We start from the raw sequence: 18,493 nt of genomic DNA, 5'->3' as shown, positions 1-18,493 counted from the left end.
ACCGAATTAGCTGAACGGTCTAAACCGTCACGGAGTGTCACGTTCCAATCCCCACCACACAATATATGTGCGCTATTGTGTTTCTGCAGGTGTCCCCATACCTCCCTGAAGAAATCCGGGGCATCTGTGTTAGGACCGTATACATTCAGCAATGTCACCTTCTGTCCCCTCAATGTACCTGATACCATTAGAAACCTGCCCGCAGGGTCCTGTGTGACTGTGTGACTCACAAAGCCCACCCCACGTTTCACCAGAATGATCACCCCTCTAGAGTAAGAAGAGTACGAGGCCCTGAAAATCTCCTCCGCCCATCTTGCCCCCAGGTGTGCTTGCGAGTGTGGGGCCAGGTGAGATTCCTGTAGGAATGCTATATCCACATTCCACCTCGTCAGGCTTGCAAAAATCTGTCGTATTTTACGCGGCTGTGAGAACCCTCTAATGTTCCAGGTTAGCATGTTTAAACTGCGTCTACCCGCCTCCCTGGTCCCCATCAAATTCCAATGACATAAGGCATGAGCGTTCCATACAAATCAATTGCATATGGATTATTAGCATCTCCCTTTTAGGTGCTCCAGTCGATCCAGTAGCAGCGGGGACCAACTCAGAACCAGTACAATAAGACATTACACATTCTGTCGGCCTAACAGTACAATCATACATCCCGCCCCCCCAGAACCCACCCACTCCAGCAACCCCAACCTGCCGAAGCCATTCCCGTCCAGTGCACCAATCCAGAACTCCCATAAACAGTAACATAGTGCCAGAACCAAACTCTTATTGGGTAATACCCTTGTAGAGGTCCGCCAGGGGCACAACTCACCACCTGGTGTACAGGTGTGGGCGATGCTAAAGAAGCTGTATGAAGCGCAGTTCAGGTGAATACCCGCCGCCCCCCCCCCCCCCACCCCCCGAACAACCACCAACCAAGCCACCGGCTGAGCAACATGTCTGGCACAGTGTGTCCCCATTGCATTATCAACAGTTAAGTATCAAGGCACAGTATTCCTCTACTCTCACCCTTACTGCTCGCCGCACACAGTGCATTGGGGCTCTCTCACCGTCAGTGATGAAGGTGTCCCACAGTCCAAACATATCGAGCAGAGCACATCAGACAAAGGGGCAGTTTCTCGACATTCGCGCATTGGCCTGCATTGAGTAACCGCCTCAGGATGATGGTGTCACTCCATTGCGTACGCCAACATTGCCCTATGTGATGTGCATGAGTCTTAGTGCAGTCCCAGTGCAAAGTTAGTAGTGAGCCGCATCTCCGAACAGAGGCCTCTTAGCCCCAACAGGATCTCTCCACCCAGGCACTCTGTGTATGTTGAGTCAATCCCACTACCGGGCAAACTGGCAAACAGGTTCAAGCAGTCTAGCAAATGCGGAAATTAAAGGCCATGCTAAAACGCATGATTAGTAACTGAATTGTACACTCACCAGTGGCATACCATGAAACAACCCCTCATTGTTAGTCCGAGTCTCGTCGTTGTTCATTTTGCGAATTGTCTCTGATCTCTCGTTGAACCCTTTTGACAAATTCTTGTGCTGCTTTCGGAGTCGGTAGTATTGTCGCTTTCTCCTTCCACACCACCCTTAGGCGTGCTGGATACATCATGGAGTAAACAATGTTCAACTCACGCAATTTGGTCTTCACTGCCGTATATTCTTTCCGGGCCTGCTGGACCGCAACTGTGTGGTCCGGATAGAATTCTAAAGAGTTCCCTTGATGCTGGATCTTCCCTTTCTCTCTTGCTAGCCGAAGGATCGTGTCCCTGTCGCGATAATTGAGGATACGCGCAACAATCGGTCTCGGCGTGGTACCGGGTGGTGGTTTCGGGGCCAGTGACCTATGAGCACGCTCCACGATAAAGAGGGGCGACAGGGCCTCAGCTCCGAACAGATCCTTGCACAGTGTTTCCACGTAGGTTTCCATGCGGCCTGTGTTGGTGGACTCCGGCAGGCCCGTGATCCGTACGTTGTTACGCCTCGAGCGCGCTTCTAAATCCTCCTCCTTCGCCTTGATAACCTCCAGTAGCCTTTCCATATCTGCGCACTTTGAGGTGGAGGCCCGCGCCTCATCTTCGACCGCGGATATTCGTGTTTCGGCCTCATCCAGTCTCTCCCCATGCTTTTCCTGTCGCGCTGCCATGGTGTCCATTCTGCAAGTTAAGTTATCTAACTTGCCATTAATATCCTGTAGGTTTGATTGTATCGCTAGCAGGATCTTTTCGATGTTGTTATTGGGCGCCTGACCTGCCTCCTCCTCCGGCACCCCGTCAGTGGATTTCTGCGTTTTCTTCGTCTCAAAAGGCAGCTTCTGTTGGTGTTTGTCTGGTTTGCCCATGCTTGCGGGTGGGGAGGTTGCCTTTCTGTACGTGGACCCCGAAGCCCTCGTCTGTCTGGTCGCCGACGCCGTGTTGAACCCCACCCCTGGGGCGATCGCCGCCTAGCAGACCCCCTCCACGTGGTGGACTTCTGGCCTCTCAACCGTGCAGAGAGATTGTCCCAGTGTGGTAGCCCGCAGGGCAGAGGATATCTCAGGCCTTCCTGATCCCACAGGTGGTGTGTCGTTTCTCTATGGCCAGCACACTCCCCCCACACTCAGTGTCTAAGGTAGGCAGCAATCCCCGCCGGTGTGACGCTTCCGCAGGTCCAACGCATGCCAGGTCGTTGTCTCTCCGTGCAGCCCGCGCCGGCTTGTAAGTTCGGGGTCTGCGAGCGTCCCACCAAGAGGGGCCGCCCCACACGTGGTCGCGAGGAAGGACACGTTATTCACAGCAGACACCAACCCTGGCGCAAGAACATGCAGCTACCTGCTCTCATGGGCTGATGGGGTCGGGCAGCGGCGTCCACAGGTCTCCTAGTTATGGGCGAGCCCACGCAGATCTTTAGGCAGCACCGTTCACCGCAGACTGCTCGCTTCTCATAGCGCTCACCGCCAGTAGCCAGCACCACTCACCCTGCAGGAGCGCGGACACATCTCCCTCTGCGCTAGCGCTCCGCACCGTTCTTAACGCTGGGTACTCTTCTGCTATCTGGTCTCCCCTCCGCTGCATCAGGCCACCGCTAGTGTCTCGCCACTGCCATAGGAGTCGGGGAGTACTTGATTATGCCCGCGCTTTTCGTTTTGCCGCCGCCATCTTGTCAGGCAGCGCCTCCAGCGCCTGAAAGCGGGACCCAGGGGCTTCGCAGTGCCACAATTTTTTATGCAGGGGTAGTGGGGAGGACAGTCCTCAGAGTCCTACCTCCGCCATGCGTCCCTGCTCCTGGATAGTAGAGTGGCGATTTTTCTCCGCTCGTCTGTTGTGTGCATGTCCCAACACGGCGGCCATCTTGTCAGGCGCCCGGATCGCTCGCCACGGTCATCCGCGAATTTCAGGGTTGTTTCTGTCCGCCGGGGGCTGTTACCTATCTCGACATGTGCTCCACTGTTTCGCACATCCTGCTAGGCTATCGAGGGGTCGGTGGTTCGGGCGGGAGCGGCGAAAACCACCATAGTTGGCGATCGCCCGACGGAGCTGCTTCTCAGGCAGCCATGTCGCTGTGCGCCCCCTAGCGCCTCATCCTTTATTTGTTTTTCTTTATTATTCTTGGGAACTTTTCTTAAAGTTGAAATGTTATCATTTCTCATATGAACCACTTTGCCATCTTGCACTTCCTTGTGTTCCAGAATTTACACTGACATTTATTTGGTACATATTCTTAGTGCATTTTGTGCCATTTTTATTGACTTGCTGGGTCACCTCACCATGTTGCATTACGATATGTTCTTTTAATGGTTACTTGACTTGTCAGGTCACACATATGCTTCACGGTTTCTTACATTCCTGTTACGTGACTTGCCAGGTCACCTAAAATGTTATCCATTTTGTATGTAACTTTGCCTTGTTCCGTGATTTGTCAGGTCACTTTCACTGTTATCTATATTACCTTACTATACATGTGTCTTATCCTTCTGGATGTGGATTTGTCTTTTCCAACGTTTCTTTCATACATTAGATTGTACCTTATTGTGCCTACCTTTGTTTTATTTATAAATATATATATATATATATATATATATATATATATATATATATATATATATATATATATATATATATATGTTATATATGTCATTGATTGTAGTAGCCTATGTTTTCTTAATCTTTGCATCTTATTACTTATTCATGTTCTTGGGATCTATGACACTTTGTATTTCATTTATATGGTACCTGTATTTTGTTTTTCATTGTGTCACATTTTATCCTCTTGCATATTTTCAAAATACTAAGGGCAGATTTATGTCGGACTTTCGCCATGTTTACGCCGCTGTTGCGTCACGCAACGGCGCGGAAACGTGGTGCATCCCTGTGACCTACTTACAACGTGACGCATCTAGGCAGATGCGTCACGTTGTAAAGCCCTGCGCCACATGAAACCTGCGTCAGGTTTCATGTGGGCGTTCTGTCGCAGGGTGAGCGTTCCCTCGTAGGAAAGCCCCGTAAAACTGTCGCAGTGAAATCTACAAGATTTCACTGAGTCAGTTTTACGATGCTGCTGGGTCAAATCCTTACGCCTGCTTGAAGCAGGCGTAAGGAGTGACGCACCACGTTATGTATGGGTGGCCTCTGTACATTGCAGGAGTTGCGTCGCACTTGCGACGCTACTCCAGCAATGCGCCGCCCGTACACCACAAGATGCGTCACGCATCTGCCCTTCCTTGCACCATGGTGCGCCGCATTGTAAATGCGGCACATCTGTGTTGCCGCAAGGAGGCAATTGCGTGACGCATCAGTTCTGGCGCATCCCTGCTGATTTGCAGATATGCGCCAGAACTCATAAATCTGCCCCTAATAGTTTTCCTATACATCTCTCTTATATTTTGAGAGTGTTTCTTGTCTTTGCCTTGCACTGTCCGTTTTTCTTTGCTGTTTCTTCTTGCCATCTTCAGTCTAGTCTGGCCAACTGGTATTTTTGGTGGTGAATTAGAGCGTCATTTCTTTTTGCTTTGTGAGTTTCGTCACTTTTGTTACTCTATTGTTGTCCTTCTGTACCCTGTTTGCATCTCTTGTTAGCATTTCCTACTTTTCTTCTTCCTTTGCTCTTCCTACACATGATTCTTTGTCGTTCTATTAAAGGGGAAAGGTGGGTGCGGGTTATTTGGTTATTCCTGTTATTCCTGGTCGAGTTACTCATTGTCCTCTTATTTATTTAGTGTGTATGTTCTTATTGTTAGTTTGCATATCAATTCCATTGTTTTTATTGCACAATTCTCTATCATAATAATTGCAATATTTTCTCATTTAGTTACTTATTTATTTTCTGACTAATACTTCTTCCTTGCATTGTCGTGATTATGCTTATTCTTTGCATTTTCAATTTTTGTGTTTTTATTAAAGGGGGAAGAAGTTTGGTATCTGCTCCAGCTTGCTGCTCAGCCTGTGGATGTGTGTGTGGAATGTTAGTATATTGGATGATGTCATAGAGTGTTGTATGTGTGGATGAATGTCAGTTGAGTGCAGGGCTGAGCAGCAAGGAGGCAGCTCCTGTTGGGGTTCGTGTATCTACCTTACTTCTACCTAATAAACTACATATAAGATACCACCTGGATCTGGTCATTCTTCCATTAAGACAGATGCCAGTCCGAGTGTTAACCTCTGGAATTTTTTTTAAGAGTTCCCATTTTTTGTTAAGATGGATAACCTTATGGCTGAGCTGTCCTTTCAAGGTACAGTGGTTTCTGAGGTTGCCCTTCCTTTGGACATGGTGGATAAGGAAGTTGAAGGGTCAATCAAAAAGGGCTTATGCATGTGCCAATTATTCTGACTTAAGTGGTCCAGCCTCTCCTTAAGGAATTTCAGTCATTGGCACAGTTTATGAGTGAAAGGGCAGTTGCATGAGCTATTTTGTCCAGGATGGAGTTACAAGTCTGTTTTCTGATGATTTGTCTTTCAATTTGTGTGCCCCTGCAGCAGTTTCAGATGCCTCTGTTTGGACTCAGCCCCATATTTGAATGCACACCTGGAAAGCGGATGCTGTTAAAAAATCTATAGTAATGAAGCTTTTCTTTGAAGTTTCCAAGATTTTCAATAATTTTTGGGAGGAAATGACGAATAAGTGAGTTGAAAACAGAAAATTCATCACTCCAGTTCACCTGCCTTCAAATAACAGAGGGGTTGGCTATCTCAGGGCATTTGTTCCTAACTCATCTAGAGACAGTAGCCCTTTTGGGGCAGGGGTCAAGGCTGGGGGACCCCCTGCAATTGACAGATCCCAAAAGCAGCCTTTCTCCACTTCAAATCCTGCTACCCCCTAAGGTATCCATCCCTTCCTGTGGGAGGCCATCTCCATTAATGCAGTCAAAGGTGGCTCTCGGTGATGGATGCTTGGGTCACTCAGACAGTCTCAGAGGGATATCTCATCGAGTTTTCCACTCTTCTAGAACCACATTTCCACCAAACTCCTCTGGCAAGGGACCTATTAATTTGCATTGCTCTGCTTTTTGGATTCAGCTACTTCTGCAGGAGTTGACAGTTTCCATAGTTCCTCTATGGGAAAGGGGTCTCAGTTTTTATTCCATACTTTATCTGGTTCAGAAGGCGTCTGGGGTCTTTTGTTGTGTTTTAGACCTAAACGGTGTGAACCGTCACCTGGGGTGGATCCTCCTTTGAGGCAAAAGGGCATTGGCCTCCAGCTGTGAGCCACCCCTTACTACAATTTAAAGTTAAACTGCATTTAAGTAACTGCCCCAGTTCGAGCCCGCTGCTCACAGGTCAGCCTGGTGTTAGGTTGAGTATTTAATTGTATATTTATGGCCTAATTTTGTTTAATTTCATTGGGTTCTAACCAATTTCCCTTGCCTTTATTGTAATTTGTTTGGTTTAGTTTGCCTTGCTTATTTTGGGTTGTACCCTCAGTTTGTGTTGCCCCGTCCGTTCCTGACTTTTTCTTCCTGCTCCTGCTGCTGTTTCCGCTCCCTGTCCTCCCATCTTCCTTACATCCCCCTCCCACGACTACTTATGGAATATGCTTCACGCTGCGAGCATGCTGCTGGCATTCTGAAGGCGCACTAAAGGCAAGCCAATCTGTACCTGGACGGCACCCAGCACCAGAACTACTGGACCTCCCGCCACCTGCCAATACACCTCCAAGGAGATCTTGGAACTCGACCAAAGACACCAAAGCAACAACTACTACACTTGCTCCCTGCGATCAACCAAAGGACCCTTCACCTGCTGCCACTGCCTCTTCTCCTGCGACACAGTCCGTGATGAATCCCACACCACTTTCGCTCAGAAGACCACAAACAACTGGAACTGCTTCAATCCATCCTGATCAATGTCCGCTCCCTCTTCAAACATGCCACTGAAATCTGGGACACCATCACCACCCTCTCCCCCGACGTGGCCTTCATCATTGAAACGTGGCTCAACCCCTTCTCAATCCCCCGACATCCCCACCGTCACTCCAGATGGCTCCAAAATTATATATCGTGACCGCACCAAATAACATGACAGGGGGCATCGCCATCATCTTCAAGGAAACAATCTGTTGCACCGCCACCAACGACTACCTACCACCTCTCATGGAACACCTCAACTTCTGACTACAGTGGGGGCCTCTCCTTCGTCTACAACACTGCCAAGTCCTGGAACGACCTGCCCGTGGCGCCCTCAGTGCTCAGATACCCTTAGGGGTGAAAGTGCTGGACTATACAAATGCTGATTGATTGATTGATTGATTGACCAAATCCCCTTCCTTAAAATTGGGTGGGACAACACAGTTGTGCTGATCGTATCTTTACTTCAATTTGTTTTAATGTTTTTTTAATTTTTTCCATTATGCACTCAAATACTCACTACTCACAGTGATGGGAGTTTCTCTTTTTACCCAATGCATTGTCATTTTAGTTCTTGGCTTCCTACCTTTAAGAGAAACAAATTGTAAAATTCCAGTAACACTGTTCAGAGCAATGCGGTATGCCCATAGAGTTTCCTGTAGAGCTTTTACAATAGAGACATGCCTCAGTTCTACTCTGCATATCGTCCTTTATAGTAAGATTTATTCCCTTCCCCATACCATTTGCTCTTGGGCAGTAAACAGGTGTTTTTAGATGTCTTATTGACATTTCTTTAAGGAAATTCTGCATTTGGAGAGAAGTAAACTGTACTCCATTATCTGTAATAAGGATCTCAGGTATGACTTCTTCAAAGAAGGTGTGTGTTGAAAAACTGATTAGTACATCTGTAGTAATATTGTGAACCCACTTAGGGCCATATGTATCAAAAAGTCATTTTGCGATTCTCAAATAGAGATTTTTTGCGAATCGCTATTTGAGAATCGCAAAAGGCTATGTATGTAGGATTTGCAATACATTTTGCGAATCCTACATATTCCTTAATTGCAAATCGTAAATTGGGATTTGCAATTAAGGAATACCTCCCCCATTCATTCCTATGGGCCTAGAGGCCCATAGGAATGACTGGGAAGACATTCTCAATTTGCGATTAGCAATTAGCGAATCGCAAATTGAGAATGCAATTTCAAGGGTGCAGGGGTGTCAAAAGGACACCCTGTTGCACCCCTGAAATAAGCATGGGTGCACATGTGGCGCACATACATGCCCTAAAAGGATGTATGTGCTTCACAATGCACTTTGAAAAATGCAAAAAAGTGCATTTTTCAAAGAAATCGCAAATTACCACCAACTTGAAGTTGGTGGTAATTTGAGATTCCTCAAGGCCAAAGTGCACTTTTTTGGTGCTTCTTACATTGCATTTAAGGAATCCCAAGTTTTGCGATTCCTTATTTTGCCTTAATAAATGTTGGCTCAATTGCCACAATCGATGCAATTCCTAATCAAATTTTCAATCATGTTGTCTATATTGGGCCACTAGTAGTCAGATCGTATCTTATTCTTTGTGAGGCTTCTGCCAAGATGACCTTCATGGGCAGGATCTGTAATTCTTCGCATCAACTCCTGTGGAGGAACAATCTTATCCCCTCTGCATATATATTTCCCAGAATTGTTTAGTTCTAGTTTCTTCCCCCAATATTTAGTAGGAAGTTAGGTAATTCACTTTTACTTTCAGGCCACTCTTCATTTATATGTGGGAGAAGAGTTTGGAATTCTACATCATCCGCCCTGCTTTATTCCCATGTATTGGGATTAAAGCTGGGCAATGTTATTTCCGGGACAAAAGCCTCTGAAATATCTTCCAAATCTCTATTGATACTTTTCAAAGGATTAAGGGAGGGGTAATCGGCGGCATTGTTTTGTGACTCAGGTAAGTACTGCATTTTATAATTGTAACCTTCAAGGCCCAGTACCCAGCGAGAAATTATTGGTGTACTTCTCTCCCACCCTTTAATGGCAAATACATAAATTAAGGATTAATGATCAGTTCTGGTGGTAAGTGGAATTCCCCACATGACAAATTTAAAGTGCTTAACTTCTCAATAGCAGGCTAAAGCTTCCTTCTCTACTACAGAATACCTAAGCTCAGCTCTCCTTAAAGCTCTAGCCACAAAGGCAACTATGTGGTCAGTTCCATCTCTTTTTTGCATAAGCAAAGCTCCCAATCGTGTGTTGCTAGCATCAGTATTAAGTTGAGTGGGTTTGTTTAGGTCAACTTTTCCTAGGGACGGAGGATTCATAATGGCCAACCTGATGCTCTGGAAACCTTCTTGACATTTACTTTCCCAATTAAATTGAATTATTTTCTTTAGTATGCTACATAGTGGGTCTACTAAGATCACACAATTTTGAACACATTTTGAGTAGAACTCAGCAAACCCTAGGTATGACTTAAGTTCTCCCTTGCTGGTGGTAACAAGTGTCTTCTTTATTGACTCCACTAGATCGAATTTATATTTAATTCCCTCTTGGGATATGGTATGACCAAGATGCTCAACAGACTTTACTCCAATACAACATTTTTCTTTTTATATAGTTAATGCAGCATCTCTCAGTCTTTATAACATCTCCCTATGGGTGGTATTATATTCAATCTCACTGGTACCAAAAATCAAAATGTCATCTTAGAAGCATTTCGTACTGGAAATACTCTGAAGTAGATGTTGCATGATTTTTTGGAAGGCCTATGCAGCTGATGCAAGACCAAAAGGCATGCGTCTACATTAGAAAGCCCATATGGCGTGGTAAATGACGTAAGGTGTCTTGATGGGGAATCCAATTCCACCTGATGATATGCTGTGGATAAGTCTAAGACACTAAAATAAGAAGCATATTTGATGAGTATTAGTATTGATGAATGCGGGGCAAGAGGTGGCTGTCAACCCACATACTAGAGTTTAAATCACTGAGATCAACACAAAGTCTAATTTGCCCCTTTGGGGATTTACAGGCTATGACAATGTGGGCCAGACACTGACCATTCAATGGGCTCAATTACATTTAATCCACATAGTTTGTTTATTTCTTCTTTGAGTGGTGCATGTAATAGGTGAAGAACAGTTCCTTCCTTATGCACAGTAGGTTTACCATTGGATGTGAGTCGAAGTTGGGACTCAACAATCTCAACTTTTCAGAGAATGCATTAGGAAAGTAAATTCATATTTCCTCTCCACATGTGGAAGGATTTACTAACAAGACCTGATCTAGTTTGTTTGGATCAAGACTGATTCACAGATCTTTTTTGATGTTTCCACCCAAGTAGGTTTACCTCTTGCTTGTAAGTACTTCTGTCTTTAAAACAAAATAAAATACGCATTTTCATTATTCCTTCCAGAGGAATTAAGTTACCATCATAACCCCCAGGTTTAATGACTGGTTGTTTTATAAAATCATAACTATTAGGGAACATTTTCTCAAATACATCCTACCTAGTATAGTACAAAGGGAGCATGAGTCAAGAAAGACAGTCTCAGGTTTCCACAACAATAGAATTTTATTTTTTCACTTGCTGCAAGTTGTTTGGTAGACTCTACTGTATGGAGTATTGTCTTGTTTTTTGATGGTATTTACTTCTGCAGTAGGCAATTGTCTGTCTGTGTTAGTCTCCATTTCTGTCATTCGGCCGTGTGCTCAATTTCTACCACTATGTCAATCGATTGCTTAAGATCAAGATTTTGTTTAAGTAGTTTCTCTTGTACCCCTGGGTTATTGGTACATCTACTTGAGGGTCACGGATCAAGGAGACTGTCATAGGGCCAAAATCGCAAGTATTAGATAATCCTCTAAGGGTAGCTATTGTCAGGAATCAGCGCCCTCAGTTCAGGAATCGGAGCCAGTCAATGGGGGCAACAGTACATAACTATTCTTGGACTGCATTAGTTAATGCATGGTCCACTAAAATGGCTGCCAGCGCTAAGGTCAGCACTGCAGCCTTTCTTGTGTGAGCACGAGGCTTTCCGCACAGCTGAGGCTCGCTCTCTCCCTCAGCTGTGCGCACTTCACTCAAGACCGTTACTAGCTGACAATGCTTGAGCCTTCGTCCGTGTAGTGTTAGAGTAGTTTAGGAGATGTTTGAGGTTACAAAGGCAATATTGTTCTCTAAATACTCGTCAGGTTTGTTTCCAGTTCAAGAAGAAGAGAAAGACTTCAGTCAGAGACTTCGTTTCAGCTCTGCAGACTCCAGCCACATTCCTGGCATTCCGACAGTGTAAAACAGTTTCTACCAGTCATGCAAGTACCGAAAGAGGAGAAAAGCTTTGTATTATATGCCCTGACTGAAAAAGAGGACTCCTATTTGAAAGAATATATCCAGACCTATTTAAAGAATGGTTTCATTAGGCTTTCTCAGTCTCGAGTCTCTTCACTGTTATTCTTAGTGCCTAAGAAAGAAGAAGGTAACCTCAGAATGTGTATAGATTACAATGCCCTGAACAGAATCACCGGCAAGAACAGATACCCACTGCCTCTGATTTCGGTACTCCTAGACCAAGTAAAGGGAGCCCAGATTTACACCAAACTCGATCTTAGAGGGGCCTATCATTTGATCTGGTTAAGAGAGGGTGATGAATGGAAGACCACGTTCAGAACTAAGTTTGGTTTGTATGAATACGAAGTGATGCCCTACAGTCTTTGTAATGCTCCGGCAGCTTTAATAAACAACGTTTTGAGTCAGTATATCAACAAGTGTGCCATCGTCTATATTGACGACATCCTAATTTATTCAGCTTCGGAAGGTGAACATCAAGAGCACGTCAAATGAATCCTGGAGAAGCTATGGGAGCACAGTTGATATGTCAAGCTTGAAAAATGTACATTCCAAGGTCACTAGGTGGATTTCCTTGGATATATTTTATCCCCAGAAGGGATCACCATGGACACACAAAAAATCAAGGGAGTGCTGGATTGGCCATCTCCTACTTCTGTTAAGGAAATACAATGAATTATTGGATTTGCAAATGTTTACAGGAGGTTTATCCAGGATGTTTCTCGAAAAGTGATTCCAATAACTCGTCTGTTAAGAAAAGATGTTCCTTTCTTCTGGTAGGAAGATGCGGAGGCTGCTTTAAAGTCCCTCAAGAAGAGTTTTACTTTGGCACCTATTCTCCTCCACGCGGATCCTACTGAGCCTATTTATATGGAAACTGACGCATCAGATCAAGCTATTGGTGGTATCTTATCCCAGAGACACAGGAGACGGGTCAACTGCATCTGGTGGCATGTCACTTTCGAAAACTTCTCCCTGCTGAGATTAACTATACAATTTCAGAGAAGGAGCTTTTAGCTATAAAAGATGCCTTCAAGGAATGGTGGCACTACCTGATGGGAGCTTGGCACACTGTAACAGTTTATACGGACCATAAAAACCTACAATACCTGAAATCGGCAAGAACTCTAACGCCGCGTCAACTCAGATGGTCACTATACTTTGCGGATTACAACTTTGTGATAACCTATCACCATGGAAGTAAGAAGGGTAAGGCGGATGCCCTACCCAGATTGGACACAGAAGAACAAAAGATGGCTATAGACGACCAAAAGATCATTCCTAAATCGAAAATTGGGGGAGCTGTTACCAGAGAGACTGAATCTCTGGATGAAAAAGTAAGAAGGTGTTTTCACTCCAGAAGAGCTTCAACAATGGGTTTCGGAAGACTCATCTTGAGAAATACAAAATGGATTGCCCTATCATGTTGGAGTCTTGTTCTTACCTACTCTGGAACTTAACTTAACTGTGTTTCGTGATTCGGTTTTGGAATGGTTCCCCGCGCCTCTAGGGTATTTTGTGTGGAAGAAACAGTACCAGTGGAAACCTCGAGAGAGGCAGGGAGCTCGTGTGATAGATCTACCATGATCGGATGTGCAGTTGGGTTAATTAATCCAATTGATCCTTTAGTTAATGTACGGCATCCCTCATAGAGACAGTTGTTTGTAGGGTTTTCTAATATTTTTGTAGTTGTATCTCCGGTGTTTATTGGGCTGATCGTGTCATACTCCCTTTGTGATGATGGTCAATCAACCATCTTTAGACAGCTGTAACTATTAAAAGTTGGTATTCCACCCCAATGTTCCCTTTGTGTTTGTAGCTGTACTCTCCTACCATTGGTTTTCCAATCAGCCCATTATCTGTTTTCATGCCCCCATTCTCCCTGGTTCCAGCCCCTTTGCCCGTTGTCTGTCTGATTCCAGGACCAGTTTGCGGACCAATTTGAGCCTTCAGGATAGTGGGATATCAGGGGGTAAAAAAAAGGATAAACGTTTGGTGTTTATACCTCCATTCCTATCCACTGAATCCCAGGAGCAAATATAGTCCACTGCCCGAGGGTTTTCAAAATTAACTATAACACAATCACCTGGGATTGTTTTTTGTTGGTGTCCTATCCATGAAACCCTTCGTGCTGTGGTAATTCTAGTAACATAGTTTTGCGGGTTTGGTCTGTTGGCATTCAACCAATGCCGAACTTTGTTTAATAGGGACCAAGTTGGTTCGTCTGTGTCATAACTTAGTTCAGGCACCCCTGTCAAAATAACTACGAACGGGGCTACCTCAGGGGGGAGATTTATGGACTTGGTCCATCCTTTCTTTGTCCGTTCTCCCTGTGTATTATACCTCTGTGAATGATCATGATGTGGAGTATTTGCTGGAAGTGGCTTCGGGGGATATGTGTTGTGGGTGGGTTTTTCTGTACCTCTGGAACTTTCTTAGGGGGCTTTTGTGGGGACTTGATTTTTGGGGTTGGGGTTGCAGGGCCCTTGGTTGAGTTTTTGACAGTTTCTCCTACCTTAATGATAGGCGTGTTACTTGAAGCAATACCATTTTTGGAAGGTTGTCCTGACATGGTGTTAACAGTTTTGTTTTTTGATCCTCCTATATTTGTCAGCCCTAAGTTCTTTAGATTTGCAGGGTTTTTTAGAGTGGCGGCTAATACTGCTATTTGCTTCTCTATGAATTCCAGACTCTTTTGAATGGGCTGTAGCTGATGCTTTATTAGTTCAGCTATCCGAACCATCAGATGCTGATCTGGATCATCTATTTTGCATCCTTTGTCCGTGTCCGTGTCAAGATCTTCCTTGTGAGCGCTGTCGTCATTACTATCATTCGCACTGAGATCCACGATGGTGAGATGGGAATTAATGGCACAGTTTTCTGCTCTAACTTTGTTAGAGGTATTGTTTTTCTGCCTTTGCTCATTTGGTTTATTTCCCTCTCTCTGGTTCTTGGGACGTGGCGTTGGTTGTAACTTGCTTATTTTTAATGCATTGAGGTCTTTCGTTTTTTTTTACTTATGCTCTTCTGTTTCGGAATTGCTCCCTCCCTTAGCCCCCTTTCTTCGTTCTGGTCGGGGTTGTTGTCCTGTAGAGGCGGACTCGCAAAGATATCGGGCGTTTTTTCAAGCGCCTGGGTCAGTTGCGAGTCCAACAATGACAAAGACACGGACAGATCAACCAGGTTTGGGATGCCATGGATGTCAGCTTCCTTCTCCAGTTGAGTTAGAGGTGTTTGCGCTAACATCAGGGGTCCTATTGACGATCGTCTAGCTTGTGCCAGTTCGTACGATACTCGACGATCTAGTAGTATTATACCCTGATCAATGGTTTGATTGGCTTTAGTAATGAATTGATCAATGGGTCCAACGGTTTTAGCCATGTTTAGAAGTGTTTTACTTCTGGTACCCCTCGGTGACATTTGTTATGGAGGAAGATGATCGGACACTCGTAAAAAGACAGTCGTTGGCCAAGTGCAGTCTCATATGTTGTTATATTATGATAGCAGGCTGTCTGGGCACAAATGAGTGTAGCAACAGTATATCAGGCAGGATAAAAGAATTACCTTGTATACACTGTTAGAGGGGGGGGCCCAGTCCAGTCTCTTCCGGTCTGTGACGGGATAGGACGGGCCCGCCCTTGGCCCGGGCTTCGCCCGGCGTCCCACGAGACGGGTCTGATGACGTTTTAAAGCGCCGCCTGGCGCTCCCAGGTGACACGGATCACCGCAAGGGCTTCTGGGGGATATAGTAGTCCCCTCGCCGGTCTCCTCTCGGCGGCCCCGCTCTAGCTGGATACAGAGCAGCAGGGCAGCGGGAGACAGGCGGGTGGGTCCGTGGCAGCAGTCAGGGGTCCACAGAAGACTCGTGGGCAAAGCAGAGCAACAGCAACAAGGGCAGCAAAAGTTCCCCCACTCAATGGGGCTGATGCCGTATTAAAGTGCCGCCTGGTGCTCCCAGGTGACACGGATCACCGCAAGGGCTTCTGGGGGATGTAGTTCGCCCCTCGCCGGTCTCCTCTCGGAGGCCCCGCTCTAGCTGGATACAGAGCAGCCGGGCAGCGGGAGACAGGCAGGCGGGTCCGTGGCAGCAGTCAGGGGTCCACAGAAGACTCGTGGGCAAAGCAGAGCAACAGCAACAAGGGCAGCAAAAGTTCCCCCACTCAATGGGGCTGATGCCGTTTTAAAGCACCGCCTGGTGCTCCCAGGTGACACGGATCACCGCAAGGGCTTCTGGGGGATATAGTTCGCCCCTCGCCGGTCTCCTCTCGGCGGCCCCGCTCTAGCTGGATACAGAGCAGCCGGGCAGCGGGAGACAGGCAGGCGGGTCCGTGGCAGCAGTCAGGGGTCCACAGAAGACTCATGGGCAAAGCAGAGCAACTAGTGGCAGTTAAAAGTGAACACCGCTGTGTGCTGCACGTGTGATTAATGCTCACACACGTGCATACATACAGCAGGACAATCTCAAAATCCCTATATGAGCCCAATGGGTTATCTTCAGTAGAAGAAAGTCAGAGGGCTTGCTGGTCACCCAATGGTAGGGGAAGGGAAAAGAACCTTACTTGTTTGAAGGACCCTCACTCACCACTAGTTGGTTACATTCTTCATCATTGGGTCCCCGCTGGGGTGACCGAATGTCTCCCCAGCGTGCTACGACGCCTGGTTACAGCGGAGCAGGATGTGGTGAGTGCAACAGTGCCCAAATTAGGAGGTGACTAAATGTGAGTGTGCAAATGTGTTCAATATTAAAAAATGCGAAGGTTGTGCCTTTACAAAAAATTTTAATAATGGCCAGCCTGCATTGGTTAAAAACAGAGTGAGCGGACTCCCCAGGTTCTTAATTAAGGAACCGGAATCCTAATCAAAAACAAAGATTGGTCGCCATGTTTCAGCTGTTTGATTGCGTTTAGCTCAGCTTTCTTCAGGACCTACAAGAAAGTCCTCCGGTGGTGTGCGTGCACTAAGGCGTACCCTCCCGAGAGGCTCTAAGTGTGAAAAATATATACAGTGAAAATTTTCGGATACTTTCCGTCAATTACCCACTACACAATTTGGTAGGGATATGTAAAAAAACTTCCTAAGGGACATGGTTACGCCCCTTCGATGACGACAGCGTGGGATTTCTTCACACGGCGTTAATTTGAACGACCGCGGCTCCCCTCGGTGCACCTAATCAATCGGCGGCTGTCTTCCGGGAGACTTCAGTGAGAGACTTCGTTTCAGCTGTGCAGACTCCAGCCGCATTCCTGGCATTCGACAGTGCAACAAAGTTTCTACCAGTCACGCAAGTACAAGAAAGGAGAAAAGCTTTGTATTATATGCGCTTGGTGTTTTTTATTTGTTACCCTTGTTTCAGAATTAAAGTCCTGTTGAAGGTTTATCTATAAGAGCATTTCAGAGAAGTGTTAGAGTAAACCATTTCCTTGAATTCCTACCTGAGCATTCAGCTTGGGTCGACTCTCCTGTACATTTGTGACTACCTGAAAATGAAGAAATAAAAGGTTATAATTAGTTCTTAAAACAATATCATCTACAGAATTAAGCCGTCTAATAAAGTACACTAAGTACATTGTTATATTCTTACAGAATAGCAACACTCTTTACAAGACTTAGAGAAACAATCTCCACAGAATATCTTTAATAAGAAGAGGGGCAATAGTCTAGTCTCCTAGGGGCATGTTGATTAAAAGTTAGCCCAAAACTGTTATATGTCAAGACCTGCTTTAACTGTAGTAATGTGCATTATTTGTGTTATAGTGACAAGCTGAGAACGCAGTTCTGAGAACAACCAAGAGAAGCAGTCAGCAATAGAAGACACCAGCAAATAGAAGACCAGGCTGTCTCTTCTCTGTCCTATAACCCTTTCCCCCTTGGGAATTTCTTCACATTCCCTGGAGCAGGGGTCTTCAAACTGTGAGGCGCGACCCCCAGGGGGGCCGTAGAGCGATACAAAGGGGGTCGCGCATTCCCAGTCACACATCTGCCCAGGCCTGAGGGATTCAGCCCCCCCGCTTCCCCCCGTCCTGTGTCTCAGCCCAGGCTGTTGCAGTGTAACACGAGCTGCTGGGGGCTCGGCTGGGCAGTGTTGGGAGTCTTATCTCCTGCGCGCCTGGGCTGAGTTTTTCCCAGATCTTTAAACACCATTTGCATATTTACATGCCTTTGTAAACTGGTTACAGAGGCGTATTGTTTTTTCCTGGTTCCAGTACCCCCTGGATCCCCACTCTGCCTATTCCTTACATTTGTATTTTACATTTACTGCTGTAGTGTGAGAATGCATTTCATGAAAAGAAAAATGCCTGCAATGTGTTGTTTAAAGAGCCTGCAAATGCCTCCTCTTGACACAAAATAGACTTATAAATAAAAAGTATATATCCATTCATTATCTGACTTTTCTGTCTTTGTTCTCGTTAAATATCAGTCATGGATCATTGAGGCAGCCCTAGTACACAACTAAAAGTGCTTTCTATTTATATTTTCTGTTCGAAGTATGCGCAGATTAGTGCTTAAAATACAGCTTTAGGTGACTGCTTATTTTTGTACCAACTGGGCAATCAAAATAATCTGCTGGCAACCCTAACCATAGGACTGGAAGTTTGTTACAGGATCAGCACATTATTTATTTACTCCACCCTCGATCCCCGATTAATGCCATAATAGCAAAAGATTAACTTATATCTGAAACCCTATGCCACCGTCAATAACATGCTGAGTTACTTCAAGTGTCTGAGAGTGCACCCTACATTCAGACATTTCACTCCTCATTCTCGCCCTTCACTTTCACGCTCACCCTGCACTCACAGCAATCACAATGCACTCACACTGATCACCAT

Source organism: Lissotriton vulgaris, chromosome 5 (assembly GCF_964263255.1).
Source record: "Lissotriton vulgaris chromosome 5, aLisVul1.2, whole genome shotgun sequence".
Classification (NCBI taxonomy): Eukaryota; Metazoa; Chordata; class Amphibia; order Caudata; family Salamandridae; genus Lissotriton; species Lissotriton vulgaris.
Note: the sequence above shows the minus strand (reverse complement) of the source record.